Genomic DNA, 23,686 nt, shown 5'->3' with positions numbered 1-23,686 from the left:
GCACACCAAAAGCATACATATTCGCTTACCCACGGCATTTGCACCGAAGACCACTAGTGAAGGTGATCAAAGGTCATCACAGGAACGTCGCACCGCTTGTGAGACCAATGTTGACATTTGGGTGGATGGCCATTTGTACCCTTACGATCCTATAAGCCGCTTCCATCCACCGTTTAATAGCCTTTCCACATTTCTTCAATTTCTTGGGAGGGGAGAAGCAGGCTTGTTAGGCTATTGCAAGCGGCTGTGTATGGGTGCAGGTGCTTCTTTGCATATGTGGATGCACGAATGTCAAGCTCTTCACCTCAAAAAGACGACATTACAAGAGAGTGTTGCCTCTTCGGAGAGGGTAGTTAAAAGTCTTGAACAACAAATGCAAGAAAAGGAGTCCCACATCCAGAAGCTTACCAACACCATCACATACTTGAAAGAAACACCCCTTGGTGCAAGGGAACGCAAACGCCCGTATTCATCCATTGAAACTCTTGCACATTCCGGAGGAGCACGCAAACGACGAGTTACAGCCACAAGGTGATTTGGTCTTTACTTGCATGCTGCATTCTTACTTCACACTATTTTCTAACATTTATGTTTATTTGTTGCTAGAAACTTCATCCAGGAGGCATGCGCTGGAACAAGCCAAGATAATCGAGTCAACCTTCTCACTAGTTGTCTCAATACCGAGGACGTTATTTCTATCTTACAATCACCTGGAGGTAAGCACATTAAGGATGCAGTCACCAAGGACCTTATGCGTAAATTAAGAAATGTGGTTAATGATGATGACGTTCAACAAGCTTGTGATGAGGCTGGAATCAGCACCAAAGCCTATCAGGCTATTTTTCAACTCCTAAAGGATGCCCTCAAAGAACATGGCATTGTGGAAAACCTATTTCCCGTTTCTCACAAGGTCAAGCTTGCAAAGAAGGCCACAAACGAAGATGTGTTCTCCCGCATTGGGACATACCTACACATTGAGGACACAATGCCAACTTCCCTTTATGCTTCGTGCGCAACAAAGACAAGGGGAAAAGGTAAGAAACAATCCATAAGACCTTCGAATAAGGGCTTTCCTTACACAATGTGGAACAATATTTTCGTGGATCTTAGAAGGCTTCAAGAAGCCATGCTTAGATTTTACGAGTTACCTGAAGAAGGTGACACACTTTACTTTTTTCTTTGGTATTATTCTTTTCATAGAAGCTGAAGTTTAAGGTCTTAGCACTATTTATTTTGTAGTGCTTGGCACAAAAGTCGCTTTTGTGCTGAAACTCGATGAGTGTCAAATAGTGAAAGGCTGAAGGTTAGAGAGGCTAAGTGTCACTCTAATGAACGAGGCCCTTCTGCAAACCAAGCGAAGGGATTCAGTCAAGCCATATCCCACCCTATCTTTTAGCGTGCAATCAGAGAAAGAAATTTGGTGGTTGGGTGCTATTGAGGTGCCCAAAGAGACCAATGGAGTACTTTCGTGGATTTTTGAGAGAACTCCATGGATCACAGAAGTAATACACTCCCAAATTGCAAGTCAGAAGTTGGAGATTGAGGGCTTTGGTAGTTATGATGTGGAGTGGCACTTAGGTGGGGATTTGAAGACCATAAAGTGTTTGCTTGGCTGCAAACAAGGGGCTTCTTCTCTCATGCCTTGTCCATTTTGCACTCGAGGGTACAAACCTAATGGACAAAAATCACATAAGAGCACTGCAAAGGCCAGTTACATGCTTCCATGGCAAGGGCATGGAGAACAAGGGTTAGATTGTCATGATGTCGGAGATGAAGGTAGAGAATGGGAAGCGTCTATTCTGAGATGTCCCATGCTCAATGCCCCAGACCGTGATCAAAAGGACCACACTTGGAATCCAATCTTTTGATTTCCTCTATCGAATGTACATTTTTGTACATTACACGCATTCATGCGTATTTTTGATAGGCTATTGAAGCTCCACATTGACTATGCTTTCACAATGAAACCATTGGAAAAGTCCCAGGAAGCGATCGAAAGAGTGGAGGTACTCTTGAATTCCATTGGCTGTCACGGTGGAAATGTGTCTATAGTTGCTGCAAAGAACACAGGGGAGGCCCATGAAATTGCTCAACAAGTGTCAATGAGTGGACAAAAAGCTAGACACTTTTTGAAGAAAGTTTCCCAAGGAAAGCCAAGTCGATATGATGCTCAAAGCAGCTCCAACCAACAGGCAGGTAACCTTTGGGAGCTTTGGAAGGAGTTATGCAAAGCTACTACTGAAAATGATTCAAATGGCGAGCTTGCAAACAAGTGCAAGCAAGTTTGGGCCCATTTTGATAAAATGGTCAAGCTTATGAGCCTTAACAGCACAACAGAAGAACAATGGCAATCATTTCAAGAAGCTTTGGCGGATTTTACCAAGGTCTTCACCCTTTCTTGGGGTGAAAATAACATCACACATTACATGGTAAGTCATTCATGGTGTATTCATTACAAGGGATTGTTTTTATTTACTAATGTGGATCGTTTGCTCATGTGAACAACATATCTTGTTTACGCATGGTGCATTTTTTATGCACAAGTATGGATCGCTTGAAATTTTTAGCACTCAAGGCATGGAGAAGTCCCATTATCGAGCAAGGGGAGTGTACTTCAAAAATACTCGACATGGTGGTGGAATGGTGCAATCCAATTATTTGGAGGAGATGTTCAACTGGTTTTTTCGCACAACATTTGCTCGTAAGCTCACAATGGAGCGTGCGCGACAATCCAAGATTGCTATTGAAGTGCGCAAATGGAGTCGTCAAGAGCATAGCAACAAGTGGCAAATGTCGCAAGGTCCCACCAAGCATGCTGCATGGCGGCGATGCAGAGTGATCAAAGTGGATACTGCGCGAGTCACTAAACGTGAACGCAGGGTCCAACTCTTAGCGACATGTTTATTTAAAAAATAATACTTCTTTTAAAAAAAATAGTGTGAACAGGGCCCTTTTTAAATGGGCCCTTATAAATATTGCATGCTCTCATAAATCACTCATTTCTTAAGAACAGGTAAGCTCTTACCAACGAAATGGCGCGCATCAAACAAACCACGAAAGAGCATCCGCCTGCCAACAAAAACACCCTCCAAGGATGTGAGAAGCCGTCATGGCTTAAAGGCACAAGAAAACGGCCACAAACACCTGGCCGTTCCAGGAACTCTTCTGGTAGTGGGCATGGTGGTAGGGCACGAGAGTCATCAAGGACTGTTGAATGTCCACCTCCTCAAGATATAACACCTAGAAAGAGAATGAAGCAACGTGCCCAGCGCTGGAGAGAAGCAGAGGGCCAGCAAACATCAGAGTCCGATAGGGAGCAGCCGTCGCGCCCCCAATCACAAGCAGGACCATCCAGGACTCGGGTGGTCAATACAGACACCGAATCAGAGAGTGAGCCACCATGGCTGCGAGAAAAAATACCGCGCACACACCGGGTGGCCGTTGGGGGGAAGACATTGCCTCAAGGCAAGGGAGCTCTCCCCACACGACAAGATCGGCAACCAAGGGAAGAGGAAGAATCAGAACAGGTTGCAAAACCAGCCCCTAAGCATGTAAACAGACGCAAGTCTAAGTTTTTCAAGAAGCCTTCACGCCGCTCGCCAGCAAATGTGCAAGTGCCCCCAAGACAACCGTAGCGGCGCCGAAAAATAGCAAGGGCATTTGCAGAAATCCGCCACTACCAGAAGACGACGGAGCTCTTGATTCGACGCGCCCCCTTTGCTCGCACTGTGAAGGAAGTGCTTCAAAGCTATGGAAATTAGTATAGAATGCAAGCAATAGCGCTAGAGGCTATTCAAGGAGCTGCAGAGGCCCACATCATTTCAGTGTTAGAAGATACCAACGTATGTGCCATTCATGCAAAGCGAGTGACAATACAGCCAAAAGATATGCAGCTTGCACGACGATTGCGACGAGACTTCGAGCATTAGCCGAAGTTACGCCTCTTTTTGTATTGCACACCCTTATCTTTGTAATGATTTGACTTTCCAATGACAATATGATCAACAGTTGTGTCTACTCTGTCTATTATCTTTGTAATTTCAAGTTCTGTATGTAATTGTAGTCAATTTCAATAAATTTGTGCATTTTAAGTACCCTTAGGGGTAGATAAGCCTACAAGGGGCAGAAAAAGGCCTGGCCACAAGGGCGCGCAAATGGCCCATCCAAAACTGATGGATGGGCCATTTGCGCGCCCTTGTGGCCAGGCCTTTTTCTGCCCCTTGTAGGCTTATCTACCCCCAAGGGTACTTAAAATAACCAAATTTACTAAAACCTATTGGTTTTGCATCAATATTTTATATGGATCCTTATGGACACCTTTTTTTGGTCATTTCAAGCTTTGAATTCCTTATAGGATATCAAAACAAATAACATATTGTGAAACCAAGTGTCCAATGTAATTTGACTTTTTGGTGCAAGGGTGTAGTAGGTAGAGCTAAAGCAAGTGATAGTTTGCTGGAAACTTCATTTCATAATTGATTTGAGCTTTTCTAGTGTCCTTGAGTGTGAACATATACTGGAATTGCCATAAAAAGGTTGCATTTAAATGAATGATGCAAAACCAATCCATTGCAATAAATTTGTGCTTTTTAAGTACCCTAGGGGGTAGATTGGCCTATAAGGGGCAAAAAAATGCCTGGCCACAAGGGCGCACAAATGGCCCATCCAAAACTGATGGATGGGCCATTTGCGCGCCCTTGTGGCCAGGCATTTTTTGCCCCTTATAGGCTAATCTAACCCCCTAGGGTATTTAAAAATCACAATTATACTCAAATTGACTGCAATTACATACCTTGAAATAACAAAGTCAGAAAACAATTTATATCACCAATTGAAACAATTTTCAAGATTGACAAATTAGATTGAAAATAATTTGCAATATAGAGAGACAATTTCAAATATGTTTTATTCCTTCTATCACGGTGATTTTACATCATGTATCTGAGGAGTTCAGAATTTTTTTGACCATTTCCTGGCGCCTATTTTGCACGTAAGGCAACTCCCCAGTCAAGAGGGACTGCGCTATGGCATTTGGGTGAGTTGAGCCAATGGAAGCATGTATCCCTATCTGGGCAAGCACTTTACCACGAAAGCCAGTGCCAAACGCTGTGCATACAAGGGATCGACGCACTAGGAACACTTGATGCGCAGTTTGAGCAATGGTACTCAAACACAAAAACTTGATCAAAGCTTTTAATGACCAAGTCATAAAATGGGCTTGGGGAGTAAATTCATTATGGATAATGGCCACATCGCCAGGGGGGAGTTGTCCGAGGTAATGCGCAAGGAAAGCTTGAGGTCCAAAGCCTGTCCGCTTGCCACCCGTCCTTGCAGTAAAATCATCAACCTCCACAACATCCTGTCATAAACCGATGAAGGTTGAGAAAAAAGACAACGAAGGATAAAATAGTAACATGAAAATTAGGATACAGTTTACCTCCTGATCCTTGTCGTCCTCCTCCCTGTTGCCCTTTGCATCCAAGTCAATGCTCCCATGCACCACAGATACAAGCTTTGGATCATCAGATGGGAGGTTGCATAATGGCATAGGCATCCTAGCAGCCTCAACCTTGGCTTGCGTGGCTTGGAAATCTTCATCAGCCACGTGCAACTGCTCTGCTGCCAGGACCTCCGCACATACAACTGCAATAGTGTCAGCAACAGAGTCCCCATCTGGCAAGAGCTTGCTTTCTAGGGCATCTGGCGTATTGTCTAAGGGACATTTGCTGCTGTTGCATAGCACGCTCAAGCATTCATCCATGCGCAGGCCAAATGCTTTTTCCAAATCATGCAGGAATACAAACTCCTCCCCATCCACTAACACTGAGGAGAAGCGGCTAATTTCTACCTCTGGGATAGCCACATCCGTCAGTGGTAGTGGCACTGGAGTATCACTAGGGCCAGCCGCAACTATGGATTTCTCAACCACTTCCTCAAGACCCCTAGGGTACTCGAGCTGGTGTGCTTTTCCTTCCGCTGCAGGGTTCATGGGGATAACCTGCTGCTCCTTAGTGTCCTTGATAAAGGACCCAACTTGAAGGTGTGGTAAGCGGAGCTCCTCCAAATTAAGTTCCTCGCTCACCAAGAAGATAAATGTTGCGAGCCGAGAAAGGTACTCCACCCCCAACTTGCGCTTCTTGAGCGCTGACACCCCAGGGGCTTGCTCGTCCAAGTAATGGCCTGCATTGGTTGCAATTTCTTGGAATCGTTGCAACCGCTTGGAGAATGGGCGATCACCTTTGTGTATATAGCGCAAAAGATCGCAAGGCACCCAGATCCCTGCATGTGGGGGGATAGATACAGAATATTTTATGATGTGCTCCTCCATGAACGCAAAAATCTCCTCAAATGCATCCATGTGAAGGGCAACTGTGGCGTCAAGGTCAGGGAGACGAGTCAAAAAGGTGTGGAGGTCCAACTTCCCTTTGTATTTGGTGTCCTCGAGGAAGAGGATGAAGCGTGACAAAGGGGTGGATGTGGGTACAGATGCAGAGGCTATGGCAGCATCCATGTTTAGCCTGGGGTGTGGATAGAGAGTGGAGGAGCTCAGGAGTTGCAAAAGTGAAAATAGTGAATGAGTTAGGTGGCCCCCCTTTTATAATGTACCCTTTTTTTAAGACATTAAAAAAAAGGCACTTTCACCAAAAAATGATTTCTCATCCCAATGCAAAAAATTATATTCAAAGGCATGATTTGCCGAAGCAAATCATGTTGATTACAGCGGGGATCAATATGAAAATTGCAAGAGTTACAAAGTTATAAGATCGACAGCATAGTTCCATCTATCCCCCAGTCCTCCTCGACCTTCAATTTGTCTTCCATTCTCTTCCCAATCTGCGGACATTCATTACAATAAGCATCTAATGATCGACAAACCATGATGTATTGAAAATGTGGTGGAAGGATTCTCACCTTGTGACCTTGTAAACGAAATTGTGCTTGTTGAAGGGCCTCAAAACCCATAATAACCAAATGTTCTTGAACATTACTGAGATTCCAATGCTTGTTCACTTGGACTGCCTCCAAAGCATCGTTGGGCATCTTCACTGCAATGTCAAAGCTTGCAATAGCGCCGTCTACACTCTGTAAGGGAGTCCACACTCCAAGCTTGCACATCCAACGATCATAGTGAAATCGTATGTACAAGGAGGTGCGGGATTTCAAATAGCGCATTCCAATACCTGAAGCTCCAACCTTACAACGGTACCGGTCCCCGTTGTGCATGCCCTCCAAAAAACCCCAGTCCTCTTCTAAAAGCCTTCCTAATTCCTCGTAATGCGCATCTTTACATACAAGCATTGTGGTAGTCTCCACAAATCCAAAATCTTTAAAAATGTGCACAAAACAATGAATAGGCAAACACCAGCTCAAGCCCACAGACCTAGAAGCTTTAGAGTATTTCAAAGAGTTTTGGACATCCATTATCATCTTTTGCTTGAAAGATGCTACCGACCACAAATCTGGGACCGGGCACTCCATACTTAATAAGGAAGTTACTTTGATGGGTTCAAGCGTTCCAAATGCTTGTGTAGAAGTAGGGACAATATAGGAGTGAGAATAGAAGAAAATCCTTCTTTGAACCAGTTTGGTTGGGCAAAGATGCGGGAACATTATTGCTCCAATATCCGCATGTATAGCATTGAATGTGCCGGAGAGACTATGTAGTGGCTGCTCCTCCACCAACGTGGATGGAAATATGAGTATAAATGCATGACAAATGTTAAGTATGAATCCATAATAACATTACACTGTGATTTCACACCTAGCTTTGTATTCTCAAAACATGTACTTACAATGTGTTGGAAATCGAGGTGGTTGTTGCAAGTGCATGGTTGACATTGAGAAAACATGTTGCACAATGGCTATGATCCCTTTGTCTTTGCGGTTCTTGAAGCCAAGGAGCTTTCCTTTCCAATGAAGATCCAAGTTTGCATGATTCCGCACACGAGGAGGGCCAACAGCAGATGGTTGCATGTATACCCAAGCACCTTTGGTGAACTCTTGTGGCACCCACTCATCATCTACACCTCTAGTGTTGTGGCATGCAAGTGCTGTGACCTCATCCTTTGGTCGCCTTTGCGAAGTAGAGTTGGCCATGGTTAAGCAAAGCAAACTAGGAGGAGGAGAAGAACCTTGCTTGTTGCTACAATGTAGGTGTGATAAAGTGATATGAGAAAATGGTCAACCCTTGTGGCAATGGGAGGAGAAGGTGGACAACCCTTGCTTGGTGTGGCACTGGGAGGAGAAGGTGGATAAGCCTTGCTTGGTGTGGCAATGGAAGGTGGTAGGGGAGGAGAGAGGAGCTTCCTTGCTGCAGCAATGGAGATGGTGTAAAGAGAGAGAGTGTTGGAGTAGAGGATGAGTGTGATGGTTGCAACCAAGGAGGGGTTGGAAAAGGGGTTCTAGAGAGAGAAAATCCCTTTTTGCCTAATAACTAATTTTGGGGGAGCTCTGGATAGCAAAAAAAGATTTTTTAAAAGTTTTTAAAATTTTTTGAATTTTAGGGTTTTTGAATGCACGTTTTGACTTTTTGAGATCAAAAAATGTTTTTTTGACCATAAAATAGTTTTAGGGGGGTTTTCAAAAGATGAAATTTGAGTTTTGAAATTTTTGAAAAATTTCAAATTTTTGGGATTTTTTCAAAACCGGATCAAAAAGGAGGGAAGTTGGAGGTTCCATATGCCCCCCCCCCCACCCCCACCCCACCTTCTCACTAGGTAAGAGCCCATTTAAAAAGTGTAAGACTACTTTGTCCCCCTACATTTTTGAGGGCATAGAGTGTGTCCACCACCCTCTTCTCATTGGCTGGCCTCTAATTAACCTTAATCCCAAAGGGCCCCTAGAGGGTTCATATTTTTTCTAATGAACCCAAGGCGTGTGATATATCATTGGATAGCTCTTGAAGAGGAGAATCTAGAAAGCTGTTTGGTGCCAAATTTAGAATTAATTTGTGAAAATTTCACCGCGCGCCACGTCTAATAGTGCAGCTATGCGAAACTAGTAGTCAACCCATAAAAGTGTACCACCCAGTCATGCTTTCACCCTTAATCAATGACCAAGGAAAACTGTTAGCAACACTGTCACTCAAATTAACTAAAAATTAGGAGTTTGAGATCCATTTTTACAAGATTATCCGGGTCGTTAATGACATGGAGACTTAACAAGGTGATTAATCAATCTCCAAGGTGATGGCGTTGATGGAGTTTTCCTCCATTGGGCTCTTCTTGCTTCAATTTCCCTTATGAGCTCCACAAGCTAACTCTCTGTAGAATTCTTTGATTGCCTCTGTCATCCTCTTCATGCTTAATTGAGAAAAAGATTGAGAGCGATCTGCAAAAATCCCTCGTCTTTCTTGTTCTTCACCTCCTTCATAGATGCTCACTTTTACCCCTTCAATTTCCCTTAAGAGCTCTGCAAGCTAACTCTCTGTAGCATTCTCTGATCGCCTCTGTCGTCCTCCTCATAATTAATTGAGAAAAATATTGGGAGAGATCTGCAAGAATCCCCCGTCTTTCTCGTTCTTCACCTCCTTCTAGATGCTCACTTTTACTCCTTCAATTTCCCTTAAGAGCTCTGCAAGCTAACTCTCTATAGCATTCTCTGATCGCCTCTATCATCCTCCTCATGATTAATTGAGAAAAAGATTGAGAGAGATCTGCAAAAACCCCCTTCTTTCTTGTTCTTCACCTCCTTCATAGATGCTCACTTTTACTCCTTCAATTTCCCTTAAGAGATCTGCAAGCAAACTCTCTGTAGCATTCTTTGATCGCCTCTACTGTCCTCCTCATGCTTAATTGAGAAAAAGATTGAGAGAGATCTGCAAAGATCCCCCGTCTTTCTTGTTATTCACCTCCTTCATAGATGCTCACTTTTACTCCTTCAATTTCTCTTAAGGGATCTGCCAAACTCGCTAATAGCGGGAGCTGGGATCTTGAAGTGCATGAAATCTGATGCAACTAGCTCTGAAGTCGATCGCCACGACGAGTTGCATCTTTCACGCTTCTTGGGCAACATCATTGGAGCATCACGATGGCCGCCACAAGCTCCCCTACTCTCCCCTTTGCTTCCTATGTGCTGCCTCGACATGTTCTCCTTATTTGCCCCCTTTTCCAACTCATCTCCCCTCTTTGGGCAGCCTTACTTTGTTTCTATTGGATGGCCACACCTTTTGAGGTTATGGGCGGGCAGCCACTGGCCCCTTTGCCTTGGGTGGCCATAGCCCTTGTAGTGGCACCACATTTGGTTATATGTTGACCAAGGCAATGATAGGAACTCCATGTGGAACACCACATTTTGTATACATATCGGCCAAATCAATGCTAAACACAACGTTTACTTTCAGGAGCTCCTAGCTGACAACGTCATCGTGAATTTACTTACCCAAATCTTGGACGGTGCCTCTTGCCCTCGAGATACAAGTACAGGTGATTGAATTTGGAGAAAGGAATTCCCTTTGCGTTTGGTTAATTTTCCTTGAGCTTCCTTGCTGCAACAAGCTGGGTATATCTTGCAATCAATGTACTGCATAAGATGACATTCTGAACAAACCTCACCATTAGTCATTGTCACCGAATTCAAGCATTAATTTCTTACAGCTTCAAACTTCGATTGGTAATTTGTAAATTCCTTTAGCCTTCTCTCATCATATAGTCTCCATACAAACCCTTGCGAGGCTGAAAGCATATCAGATGTCACGCTAACCAAGGCAACCAGTGTGGCACGGAACTATCCCCCGGGGAGACTTAAATTGGTAATATCTTGGTAATCATAACTCCGATTGTTGATCTAAAAATATTGATGCACTCCACAAAATGAGCACTTTTCAAGCCCATGCATTCACTTCATCTCAAACCTCTTAGATGCAATTGCCCAATCCGTACGGATTTGCCATCAACTTAAACTTCAAACTACCATAACTTCTTCACCGTAGCTCCAATCGATGAGCCGTAAAGACAGGCTAGCAGAGAACTTCTAGCACTACAATTTTATATCACAAACTCCCATCTATGCTCACTTCAATCATACTCATTTTTTGCATCATCAAGGAATTTGTTGGCCCTTTAAAGCTGCATCTGACATACATTAACCGTAAAAATAGGTTGGTACCAAGCCTTGAACATTGATCAAGGATCAGGTAAGCTTCAAGTAAGCTTGATGTGCATCTTCTTGGTATCTATCTTAGCATGGGAGAAGAGCTGCATGACACCGTTTGGGTTGAGGAGGGCCTGTGTCTCTTGACCTGTGATCGGTTGTCCTTATTGTGAGCAATTTGTGAAGGCTCTATTTGTCACGCACGAGGATGGAGAGGGGGGATGGTAAGAATATGCATGGTTTGACTGTCCCAGATAGGCACCGATTGAAGTAGGCCATTGTAGTAGAATCACAACTTTTAAAGGGTATCAAAATACCTAGGCGAAATTGTAATCTAATGGGCATCTCCTACATGTAGAGAAGAGTAGTGTTGGTCCATCACATGCCCACTCTCCAATGCTCGCATATCTCCCTCACTACTCATTGAAATGGAAGTCACAGGATGGCCATCTGCATGTGTCATTCAATCCTTCATAGCTCCTATAGGATGCATTTGTGCCCCTTGTATCAACACCTTCTTGCTTAAGCATGCAAGGAATAACCTATCACTCTTCTAGGCCTAGTCTTTTCACAAGCCATCTCTATAAACATCATAAAAACTACACTACACACTATGAGCAAATGTTCTTATCAAAAAAGGAATAACCTATCACTCTTCTAGGCCTAGTCTTTTCACAAGCCATCTCTATAAACATCATAAAAACTACACTACACACTATGAGCAAATGTTCTTATCAAAAAAGGGAGCTCCAAGCAATAAACATGACAACTGCAAGCATGATGGTTGATACCAAGTAAAGAAGAGCTCCAAACATAGTTCTCATGCCCTTCTGTGCTTAGTAATGACCTCACAAATCAGCTAAGCACAAAAGTACAAAAGCAGACCTCTGCTTTTTTTGTAGTTATGCATTGACAAAGCATGGTAGAAGAGGACACAAAAAGAGGGATGTGAGCATTTGAGAGGTAGAAGAGGATGCAAAAAGAGGGTTGGTAACACAAGTGCTGCAAGCGAGAGTAGTAAAAGAGGGTTGGGAGCACAAGTGCTGCAGGCTTGGGGCATCAAAAACTGTAAAATTTGGAGCATGTGCCTCTTAATGAGCTACATTTCTAATTTGATGGTGGCTAATTGGTCATTTTGCAAGAGAGTGCGAGTTCGTTTATTGTGTTTTATAGAGGTTTTCCTTGTGAGTACAACCCATGTGCCTTCTTTTATTTACCATTTGATGTGGCCACTTGGACTCAGAAGGAAGAGAGATATCAAAAATGGATCGTCATTACAATCACCATCTCCATCTCCAAACAACAAAAACGGATTGCCCTTGCCTTCCCCTTTTCAAGATCTTTCTCTCAGCCACCTCTCACGATCTTGCTCTTAGCGAGCTCCAAAGCTTTGAGTCTGCTACCCAGCACATCTCCATCCACCTCGGCATCATTGGATATTGCCTCAATAGGTTCTCTCTCTCTCTCTCTCTCTCTCTCTCTCTCTCTCTCTCTCTCTCTCTCTCTCTGGCTTGCTCTCTTTTGCCTCTGTGTTTCATATTTTCGCACACCAAAGCCTTTGCATCAAGGGGTTAGGACAAAAGGGAAACAACAATTCAAGGGAAAGTAGTCATTAGAATTAGAAGGCTCGAGATTTGAGTAGTATGGTAATGTTGTGGTCACGTGACTCATAGTAATCAATAAGATGTTACTAATGCTACTGATGCTACTATGTCAAAAGCGGAATAGTTACAAATGGCCTTGCATGGTTGCAAGTAAGACAAATAGGGAGATTCTCCAAGCACAGTTCGGAGGTTCAAGCATAGTTGGGAAATTTAACCAATAACTCCTTCTTGTGCAACTGTGGATGGATATGGTTATTCATTTAATGCTATGTTTTGGCATGGTGGGCTTATTTATCTATTAATCATAACTAGGTCTCACAAAACCATAGCTTAAGTAAAGTAAAATTTGTAACAAATGTATGGTGGACATGGGTCACAACAAGGAAAATAGGGACCTTGGGGATTCTCCACGCTCCCTATTTGCCTGGTATTGACCCTCTATGCTACAAAGACATGGTACAATGTGACTTGTAATGACTTAACATATGGGTTAGAACCAAGCAAAAAGGGGCCTTGGGGGATTCTCCATGCCCTCTATTCGCCTAGTTCTGACCCCCATTGCATGTCCTATAGTGACCTCAACACATGGGTCACAATAAAATGAATATAGACCTTAGGGGATGCTCCATGCTCCCTATTTTCTTGGTTCTGTCACCCATGACCATTCAATATATAAGAATAGTTTGGTTTGCTATTTCTTTTAGAGACGAAGAACATAGTCCTGGAGTCAGACAATGAAGGGTAGGAAACAGTGAAGAAAAACTATACATGTCTTGGCTAAAAGTAGGGTTGGGTGGTACCAATCACTTATCATATTGTATATCATTGGATACATATTTGAATGAAGAACATAAAGATAAAAACTCTGACAAGTTTTGACACAAAGTTCAAAAAATTTATCGGTCTCCACTTTTTAATTAGTACCAATAAGGTGGAAAAAAAACTTTTTTTGTACCACCAAACTTTGTTTTCAGCCTCTTATACAATGCTTGTACTCATCACCGTGCAGAAGAGCCATCAAGAATGTTTAATGAAGAATTTTCTATCTAGAGGATGATTGATTACTGAATTAAGTACCTACAAATGCATTTGCAACAATATGAAGTAGTCATATTGCAACAACTCCCTAAAAATTGATGGCATGACATATGTGCACCCAACTGATCTTGCCCCTGAGAAGCATGCAACAAGGAGACTAAATTGTTGTCTAGAAATGTGTCCCTCCAATGCATTGCTTGTTATCCAAAGGTACTCTAAAAAGTGTCGCTCATTGGAATTCAACCACGGGTTTCTTGCTTGTCATAATAGTCAATATCTAATTCTCCTAAATGATTTTCTCATGTTAAACTGATCATTTAATATGGGGAAGTGCCAGGGGAGAAAAAGCTAGAATATTGGTTAAGCTAGCAGACCGGCCACAGTAAGGATCCAAAGGAGGGAAAATAGGGATTCAAAGGGGGGGGCATCTGTAAAAGAGCCATGTGCAACAATGGGCTTAAAAGACCCTAAGTTTCAGCCCATTAAGACTTCCAAAATGCTAAGGTTCCAAAATTCAAAGGTTGTGTCCAAAGGTCAAACATTGGGGGAATTGGAAGCTTTGTGTGTGTCCCAAAAGTCTTTAGCAGTCCCTACATAGGAGGGGGTGAGACTTGCAAGTAGGGGATGAGAGAGAAAGTCACACACACACACACACACACACACAAGCTCCCTTTACACAAAGGGAATGAAGGACACATGTCAGCTCCCTAGCCCAGATGCCCACAAGGTGTACCCAATTCCTATTGGATGACCTTGGAGGTGGACCAATGAGAATTAGGCTAGAGTACATCTAGTTTAATTAATTTAAAAACACTTGATAAAAGAACCAATAAGAATTAAGATCTCTAGAAGACTATTGGACAGTCTCCCAAGGGGACCAATGAGCATTCAGCAGCCCAATGGATTGCCTGATTCCTATTGGCCAGGAGGCAAAGGGGTCCAATGAGAGTTTAGTTGAATTAAATAATTACCTAAAGCTCTAACAAAAGGGTGAAGGGGGACACATGTCAGAAGGCTATCACTTATACTGCTTAATGACCATTGGCTAAGCCTGGGGAGGTCCAATAGGATGCTAGCAAGAGCAAATAGCAAGAGGGGTCAACCAAGAGAGAGAGGGGGCTGATTTTTGCAAGGCATTATCACACACACACACTCACACAATCTCATGTGCGAAGTAAATAAGACTATCTCTCCTTCTCAAGCTTTAATGGAAAGCTTATCACCTAATCCAAGCTTGTGAGAAGGAAGGCCTACACCAATAACTCTTGGCTTTGTGATGCAAATCCAACCAAGAGCCAAGCTTCAATGCATGCTCATCTCCTCTACCATGCTAACTACTAAGCTAAGCTATGCTAATATGAGTGATTATGTGAGGAGATGTACATCTTTCTCGTAAGAATACTCCTTCTTCCTCTCAATCTACTCTCATACCCCGCTAGCTCTCACCATCTTTGAAGGTGTGTGAGGTCTTGGGTCTGAGACCATGAGGGAATTGATGTTGTGTTTGATAAATGTTTTGCGTAGTGCATGAACTTTCCATCTTCATTGCACTACCTAGTATTGAAGGAACACAAGAAATTGTATTGTGAAATGTCTTTTTTGATGGGAGAAACCATAATACAAAGCGTTTTGGAGGGGGGACCGGCTCCATGTAAATCCGGTCCTCAACTATTGTCAATTGCTTAATTTATCTCTCTTTTGAAGTATTGTTCATGCTATCTAACTAGGTGTTATGCTTTTTTGTTGCTCTCTCCACCCAAGCACTCTTGTTGTTCTCATTAGGAAGTTATTCTAATGAAATGCTCACTATGTTCATGCTATTTTCCGCTACACACAAGTTACTAGATTATTAAATGTTACATTGGTATCAGAGCACAAGGTTTTTCTTTTATTGCTCAAGAAGGTAGGCCCTCAAGCTAGCTATAAATGGTTGGTACTATTAATTGCATGTGAGTAAGTAGAATAGGGATTTTTCAGCCTTGCAGTGCGCCTGCCTTTGTGCAGTTAACAGGGCATCACCATCGAGAGATATGGTCTTAATAGTGGAGTCCTATGGGGCTTGCATACGGCTTAACCACTATTGAGCTATTAGAAGCTTGATAGCAGTCGGTGATGTTTTGGTGTTGAACGACCCTCTCTTCTATTCCTTGCAATTAATGGTATTCGAGCCACGGGTACAGTAGCTTGAGTGCTTTTTCTAAAGGGGTAAAGAGGAGTAGCAACTAGGGATTGAAGTGCCAAAGTACACCAAAAAAGTTTACTCCTAAAAGTTGTTAGAATGGCTGACAATAGTAAAGAGAGTGAAATTAATGTTGATAACTTTGATTTTGCTAATGAGCAAGCTACTAATGATGCCCTGATACTTGTTAACTATCTTGTTTCTAGGCTTCAACAAGCCATGGGCAGTCCATCCCTCCAAAGTGAAGTGCAACAGCAGCTCCATGCTCATGGGATTCTCCAAGCTCCCCACCATGATGAGGGAACACCTAGGAAGCCTCCTTGTGAGACTTCCAAAAGAGGTCTCTCTCCGATTCAGGAAGAAGAAGAGGATCCCTATGAAGGGCTCAGAAATTTGCTCCTTGAAGACGCATCTCCTTCTCAAAGGAGAATTCAAGAGCCTCCACCAAAGGAACGAGAAAGAAGTGAGTCTCCCACACCTCGGCGGAGATGGCTCCATGAAGACGGCGGGCTAAACGCTCTCCATCACCTCCAAAACGGAGAAGACCATCGCATACTTATCCACACCATACTTCAAAGAGGGATGACAAAAAGCAAGGCAAGAAAGAGTACACCCTCTTCTCCATCTTATTCATCCTCTTCCTCTTATGAAAGTGATGGTCAAGACAACAAAGATCAAGGCAAGAAAAAGGCGATAAAGAGGTCACCCTCTTCTCCATCTTCCTCAAATTCTTCATCTTTTGAAGAAAGTGATGGTGCAACCTTTGAAACATCAAAAAGAAGAGGCCATAGGAAATCCTATGCCGCATGGAAGAAGTCATCCAAGCTCAAGAAGTTCAAAGAGGGAGGGAAGAGCATCTCTTTCCTTACCTATGATGGAACTTTTGGTGCTACGGACAAAGTCTTGGCCTTTATCCAACAATTTGATGCGGTGTTTGGAGATGAGGGCTTCACGGAGTCCTCTAAGCTACACCATGTAGCTATGCACTTTCAAAAGTTCGCCAGACAATGGTGGTCTAGCCTACGGGCCAACGGTGAAGCTCCATGAACATGGAAAGATTTAAGAGCTTCCATTATAATGTTGTTTTTGGCCACCGATGCCAAAGACAAAGTACTCACCGAATGGCAAAGCTTAAAGCTCTCTCCCTATGAATCTATCCACAAATATGTAGACAAGTTTTGGGACCTACAACTCAAAGCCACTGTCTTCAAAAAGTTGGATTTTGGAGAGCAAAAGCAACAATTTTGTGTGGGCTTAACCAAAGAAATGGTGGAGTATGTCAACTCCCAAAGGCCATGCACCATATCAGTGGTAATACATCATACTATGGTGGCCTCTCAAATCAATTTCCAAACAGGGGCTAAGAGGAATTCTAAGCCCCCTGAAAACAAGGGTTCCAATGAGCCTAAGGGGAAGGACAATGTCCAAAAGTCTCCTAAGGGCAACTCCAACAAAGCTAAAGAGAAGGGAGTTTATAAAGGTAAAAATAAACTCTCTCCTGAAGAGCTTGAGCATTATTGCAAGGATAACCGGTGTTTCAAGTGCGGCGAATAAGGGCATGCGCACCGCGCTTGTCCCCAAAAGAACAACCGCCATGATCCTCCTAGAGCCACCTTGGTCGAAATCCAAGAGGAGGAAACTCACCACAAAGGATCTCCTCTATGCCATGCTTGGGGAAAGGTAAGAGACCATGATGCTTTTATTCTCTTTGACCCCGGTTCTACTCACAATTTATATCTATAGAGTTGGCCACCAAGCTAGGCATACAAGCCTACAAGATGGGAGTTGTCCTACCCACGGACGGTGCTTTCAAGGGGCAAGAAGCTTCAGTCACTCCCTTAATCGGGAAATTGAGGCTCCATGTCCAAAGCTATGTGGACAAAGAGGACGTCTTTATCTCTCCTCTCAAGCATGAGGATGTAATCCTAGGGGCACCATGGTTTGATTGCATGGCTACCAATGTTAGATTCCCTAAAAGGAGAATCTCCTTTAAGTTCAGGAAAAAAGATATGTATATAGATGCCAAGGAAATGGGTAACACTATACCCATTGTACATACACAAGCTTTCAACAAGTCAATAAAGAGCTCTATTTCCGTGTACATGATTTTTGTTAAAGATTCTCAAAATGAACCTAATTTTTTAGCAAAAGAAAATTTACACAAGCAAAAGGAATTAGAGTTATCCAATTTTCTCAAGGGGTTTCAAGATGTCTTCATTGACGACATCCTTTGTGAGCTACCTCCTAAACAAGGTAATGATGACCATGCAATTGAACTTCTTCGAGGAAGTTCGCCGCCTAACAAACCTCCTTATAGAATTTCTCAAGCTCAAAAAAGAGGAGATTATGCGGCAAGTGCATGAGTTAGTTGAGAAGGGTATGGTTAGGCCTAGCTCATCTCCATTTTGTTCTCCTGTGCTACTAATGCAAAAGAAAGACGGTGCATATCGTATGTCTATGGACTATAGAGCACTAAATAGAATCACTATCAAGAATAGGTTTCCCATTCCACGGGTAGAAGACCTATTTGATAAGCTACAAGGGTCCACCTACTTCAATAGGATTGAGCTAAAAAGTGGCTATCATCAAATAAGGATAGTTGATCAAGATATTGTAAAGACCGCATTTCGCACTACGTTTGGTCTTTATGAATTCATTGTCATGCCTTTTGGATTGACCAATGCACCAGCCACATTCAACCGCTTGATGGAGAAGCTATTCAAGCCTCACCAAACCTTTACTGGAGTGTTCTTTGATGATATCATCATCTACTCTAATTCATTAGACGAACACAAGCGACACCTCCAGCTAATATTTCAAGTTCTAATAGAGAATAAACTTTATGTTAATCGAAAGAAAAGTGAATTTTTCTTACAAGAGATTCAATATTTAGGTCACATTATCTCTCAAGATGGCATCCAAATGGATCCATCAAAGTTAGAGGTAATAAAAGGATGGCCTAAACCAAGGAATCTTCATGAGTTAAGAAGCTTTATAGGTATGTGTGCATACTATAGATGCTTCATAGAAAAGTTCTCACTAATAGCAGGACCATTACATGACCTAACAAAGAAAAACGTTAGGTACACATGGTCTGCCAAGGAGAACAATGCTTTCGAAAAGCTTAAAGAAAAGCTTATCTCTCAACCTGTGCTTACATTACCGGATCTCTCAAAGCCATTTGAGGTCCAATGTGATGCTTGTGGTGATTGCCTTGGAGCTGTTTTGCTTCAAGAAGGGCACACCATAGGCTATGAAAGTCGAAGGCTTGACCTTGTTGAGCAAGCTCTAGGAATATATGAAAAGGAACCCCTTGCAGTTCTACATGTCTTAGACTCATGGAAGCACTATTTATTAGGGACTCCTTTCATTCTACGAACGGATCACCAAAGTCTTAAGTACTTCATGACGCAGACCAAGCTCTCCGACAAACAAATGAGGTGGGAAAATTTCCTTTCACAATTCATTTTCATATTGCTCACATTGCTGGCAAGCATAATCAAGTAGCCGATGCACTCTCAAGACGGCCAAGAGTAAATGTGGTTTCCATAGCAACTCACAATGATCTATCTTCTATGATAGATGAGTATGCTATTGATCCCTATTTTAGAGATGTGATTTCAGCCCTTGCACTAGGGAAGAAAGAGGAACCATTTACTTTACAAGATGGTTATCTTCTCTATGGCAATAGACTATGCGTTACTAGCTCACTACGTGAGAAAGTAATGTATGAATCTCATGCTCCTCCTTATGCAGGACATAGAGGGATTCAGTCTACCCTAAAGAGGTGTGCGCTCCTTGCCGCACTGTCGAAGCAAGGGACTTGCCGATACACCGTGTGCGAGCCACAAATGGCTCCAAGAACACAACAAGACTAATCTAGCAAGCTCAAGAGAGCAAAGGGTGTGTCACTCACCGCTCTACTCTCGCCTTCGTGGTGGATTCCTCGCCGCGATAAAGAAGAAGCTGCAGTCGTGCCGCGCTCAACTGCTTCGCCACCGTCGTGCCTTCGTAATGCTCGATTGCACACACACTCTCCCTCTCTCTCTCTCTCTCTCACATACACACACACACGAGGAGGTGAAGAAGAAGAAGATGGAGATGGAGATGGAGCAAGAGCACTCTTCTATTGCACAAATGAGAGAATAAGTGAATTTTAGGTTTAGTTGGCTTTTATATGAGCTCACCCCATTCACACTTGGGCGCCCATGCTTAGCCAACTAATCCCTTGAATGTCCCAGTTAGAGTGCACCTCTCATCGGCGATCACTCTTACCCTTTTCCTATTGGTCCGACAAGCCCGGTACCTGACTCTACCAAATACATAATACACGTCCGTCATAGGTGATGGGGTGTCCGTGAGCCGTGAGGGTTAACATGCCCCCCTTCCTGATGTAGATTCCGTCCTCGCAAGCTATTGAGTTGAAGCTCGTTCGTCGAGGTGGAAGAGCATTTGAGATGAATGTCCTTAGCCTTCTTCAGTCACTACAAAATCAAACAATATTGGCACAGTAATTGCATTCTCATAAGTGATTAAAAAGCATATGCAGTTTTAGGTAGACAAATTGATTAGTAAAAGAATTTCAAACAATTTGTCAGCAATGAACATTAAATTGCACTGTAATCAAATGCATAAACAGATGTAAAGGTAAAAAATTAAACAAGTCTGGGGTCGCTAATTTGACGGTCGAAAGGCACTAGAGATCAAATATTAATACCATGGGTAAGCTTCTTAATTTTCTGTGGTCAATTAAGTTGTTTAATCGCGAGAGCCAAGTATTCATGTTCGAGGGCTGACTAGAGGCTATATCTAAAAGACCTTGTAGTTAAGCTACCATAAAAGGAATTTCTCATGAAATCATCGCCTGACTGATTACTTTTTCTTTGACCCCCCAAAGTCTTTTCACATTGATTCAATTTGATGTGTGTGCTTATTTTGTATGCCTTGGGTTTTTTGCTTTTCAAGGAAAAGCGCCAACACTGGGAACCTCTAGGGCTCTAGTACCATGGGCAATACATGTGAGTGAATTACCAAATCAAGGTGAGATTTCTCTTCCAGCTTAAGATTTTACAGTGTGGCACTTTGATTTTTTGTTTGTTCATTTTCAGCATTTTTATTTTGTAACTTTGGGGGGTCATATAACACTGATACACCTCCCCAGGCTCATCACACTAGTTAACTCCCTTTATAATACTTAAGCTAAAGGTCAATAGGGTCAAGCCCACTAGAAAGCCCTAGTACATTTAACACAATGCTTCCTAAATCGGATTAAGAACCTAAGTAACCATTGATTATTAGGAAGGCATTCCCCATGGTATTAAGAGAAGATTTCTAACACCTAACTTGGTCAAACTAGCTTAGTCGGACTGCTTGATTTTTAAACCTAGACAAGTGATTATGACAAAAAATTACATTGAATTAAATGTTTGATACTAAGCAAATGCGGTGAATATTAGGCTACCAATCACAATTAAAGCAGACAATCATAGATGCAAAAAACATAAGGGGCAATGCTAATGGACAAGAAACACCTGTTTGTGTCAATGGTCGCGCTTGATTTGAAGAGTGAGTCGAGATAAAGATTCCATGAAGGTCCAAATCCTACCAATAGCAACACGCTCCTGTACACACTAGGAAACAAAAGGAATACCTCCAGGAGGCACATTAGTGGAAAAAGGTACTAACACTTATTGAACACAACAAAAAACATAAGGAATCCTAACTTAATTATTTGCACTCCCCCTAGAGAGTCAAGGGAATAGGATATTGTAGAGGTTGGGGGGAAACCCTAAGGCTAAACCCCTATCCTTGTCGTCGAGATAAACAAAGTCATCATCCATGAGACCATATGTGCCATCCGTGTAGTCGTGTAAATTTTCTTCTTCATCATAGGTGCCCATGTTTACTAAGAAGGTCACTAGACGCCTATAGTCATCTTGGTCAAAAGGGTAGGCTTGTGCAATGGGAGAAACGCTCTCTACTAAGTATGGATCAGACGTGGTCAAGAGACGTATCAGCCATTCTAACTCCTCAAAATTCCTCTCACATGCTAGCGTACCTATCAAATCCCATTCACATACAAGCACTAGAAAGACCATGTGAAATATTTGTGAAAAGTAACGAGGGTACCTCTCACCCAAGGCAGGAGTGGATGACTCTAGCGTACTAGCCATATCTGTACACGCAAATAGATGATGGTTAGAGTGAAAATATTACAAGGGTCGTGTTCTTGTGCATAATTTGTTTTTATGATTTGTGTTATGGCTCTTGCTCTTTTACTTTTTTATCTTGTTTTTGTGAGTATAAGGCTTTATATATACATTCCCTAAGATTGGAGATTAAGAGGTCAGGGAGAAAGGTTGAGAGGGAAGCAAGTGAATGATGGATGTCCACAAACACTCCCCCCTTCCTTGGGTAGATCATATCGTTTGAAATGATGTCGTCACCCTTTGAAACCAATTGTTCCAGTTGGTAATAGGTGAGGATTTTTGCCAGTAGTTTTCTATTACCCTAGGTGCCTCGTCAAGTTGCAAGGGTGGTAAGGTCTTCTCCCAGGATCGAACTTGAAGTGGTTCATCAGGTGATTCTTGAACACTGGGAGGTGTGGATTCTTTTGTAGCTTCATGGAGGTCCACTACTATAGATGGAGGCTGTGTAGAAGCTTTTACCTCTATGGATGTATTACATGAGGAGCTAGAAGCTTCATGGAACTCCCCCCTTCCTTAGCTAGGTGGAATAAATTGGTTTTGCCTTGGAGCCCAAACTAGCTCTGGACTAGGTGTGTAGCATTCTATGATCTTTCCCTTCCCACGGTCTGCCATTGGCTTTAGCGTTACACTGTTTGACTCATATGGGTTTTTTGTCGATAGGGAAGGACACATTTTACGTTTAGCTACCCAAATTTGCTCATTTCCATCATAGTAGCCTTGGGCTTCTAATAGTCGTTTTGGAATCCATCGTGATTTGGTCTTGACTCTCCTAGGGCGCGCTCTTGGTTTTCCCAGGAAATTTTTTCTTGGAATGGATGGGAGGGTTGAGGTAGTTGGAAGTAAGGCCTTGGGGACCCATTGATATGTACTCTTAGGTCGTGCAGGTTGAGTACTTGCAATATTACTGCTTGCTGCAACTACAAGTGTTGAAGTGCTAGATTCATGGGTAGCCGTCAAAGACGAGTTAACCACCTTGGCTTGTGAATGTTGGCTATCCTTCAACTTTGCTAGAGTTTGCAACGTAGGTGACTTTGCTTGAATGATAGGGGTAAGAGTCGGTGGTCGCATCGTGACACTACCAGTATCCCAATCAATAGTGCATTTGGTTGCCAACATCCACGTGCGTCCCAGGTTTACGTTGCCTTCCATAGCTTCTGCGGGCATGACTAGAAACCTCTGCACTATGCTTCCATTGTCATAGACAACAGGGGTCTGAAGGACTCCAAGAATAGCAGATTTCTTTTTATTAATGCCCTTGACTTGCATCGTACTCGGGGATAGGGTCGGTTTCCCTGATTGACACCAAACTCCATAGGATAACAAATTGTGTTTAGCTCCCGTATCTAATAAGGCATTGTATAGTACTTTCTCATAGGGGCTATTTAGCTTAATTGGGTATCGTAGGGGTGGCTCAGATTCTAATGAGTCGTCATCTGTGTCCTCGAAAAATTCTTGCGTGATTCCCAGATTAGCCTCTCGTTGGCATCTAAGACGTTGTTGTCGTTCTCGAGCCTCAACTCTTGCTTGGATTTTTTAAAGCTCTACTTGTTCCTTGGCAGCCTCCT

This window comes from Adiantum capillus-veneris, chromosome 18 (assembly GCF_014529385.1).
Source record: "Adiantum capillus-veneris isolate H3 chromosome 18, ASM1452938v2, whole genome shotgun sequence".
Classification (NCBI taxonomy): Eukaryota; Viridiplantae; Streptophyta; class Polypodiopsida; order Polypodiales; family Pteridaceae; genus Adiantum; species Adiantum capillus-veneris.
The sequence above is the reverse complement of the archived record's forward strand: the minus strand, read 5'-3'. Positions refer to the sequence as shown.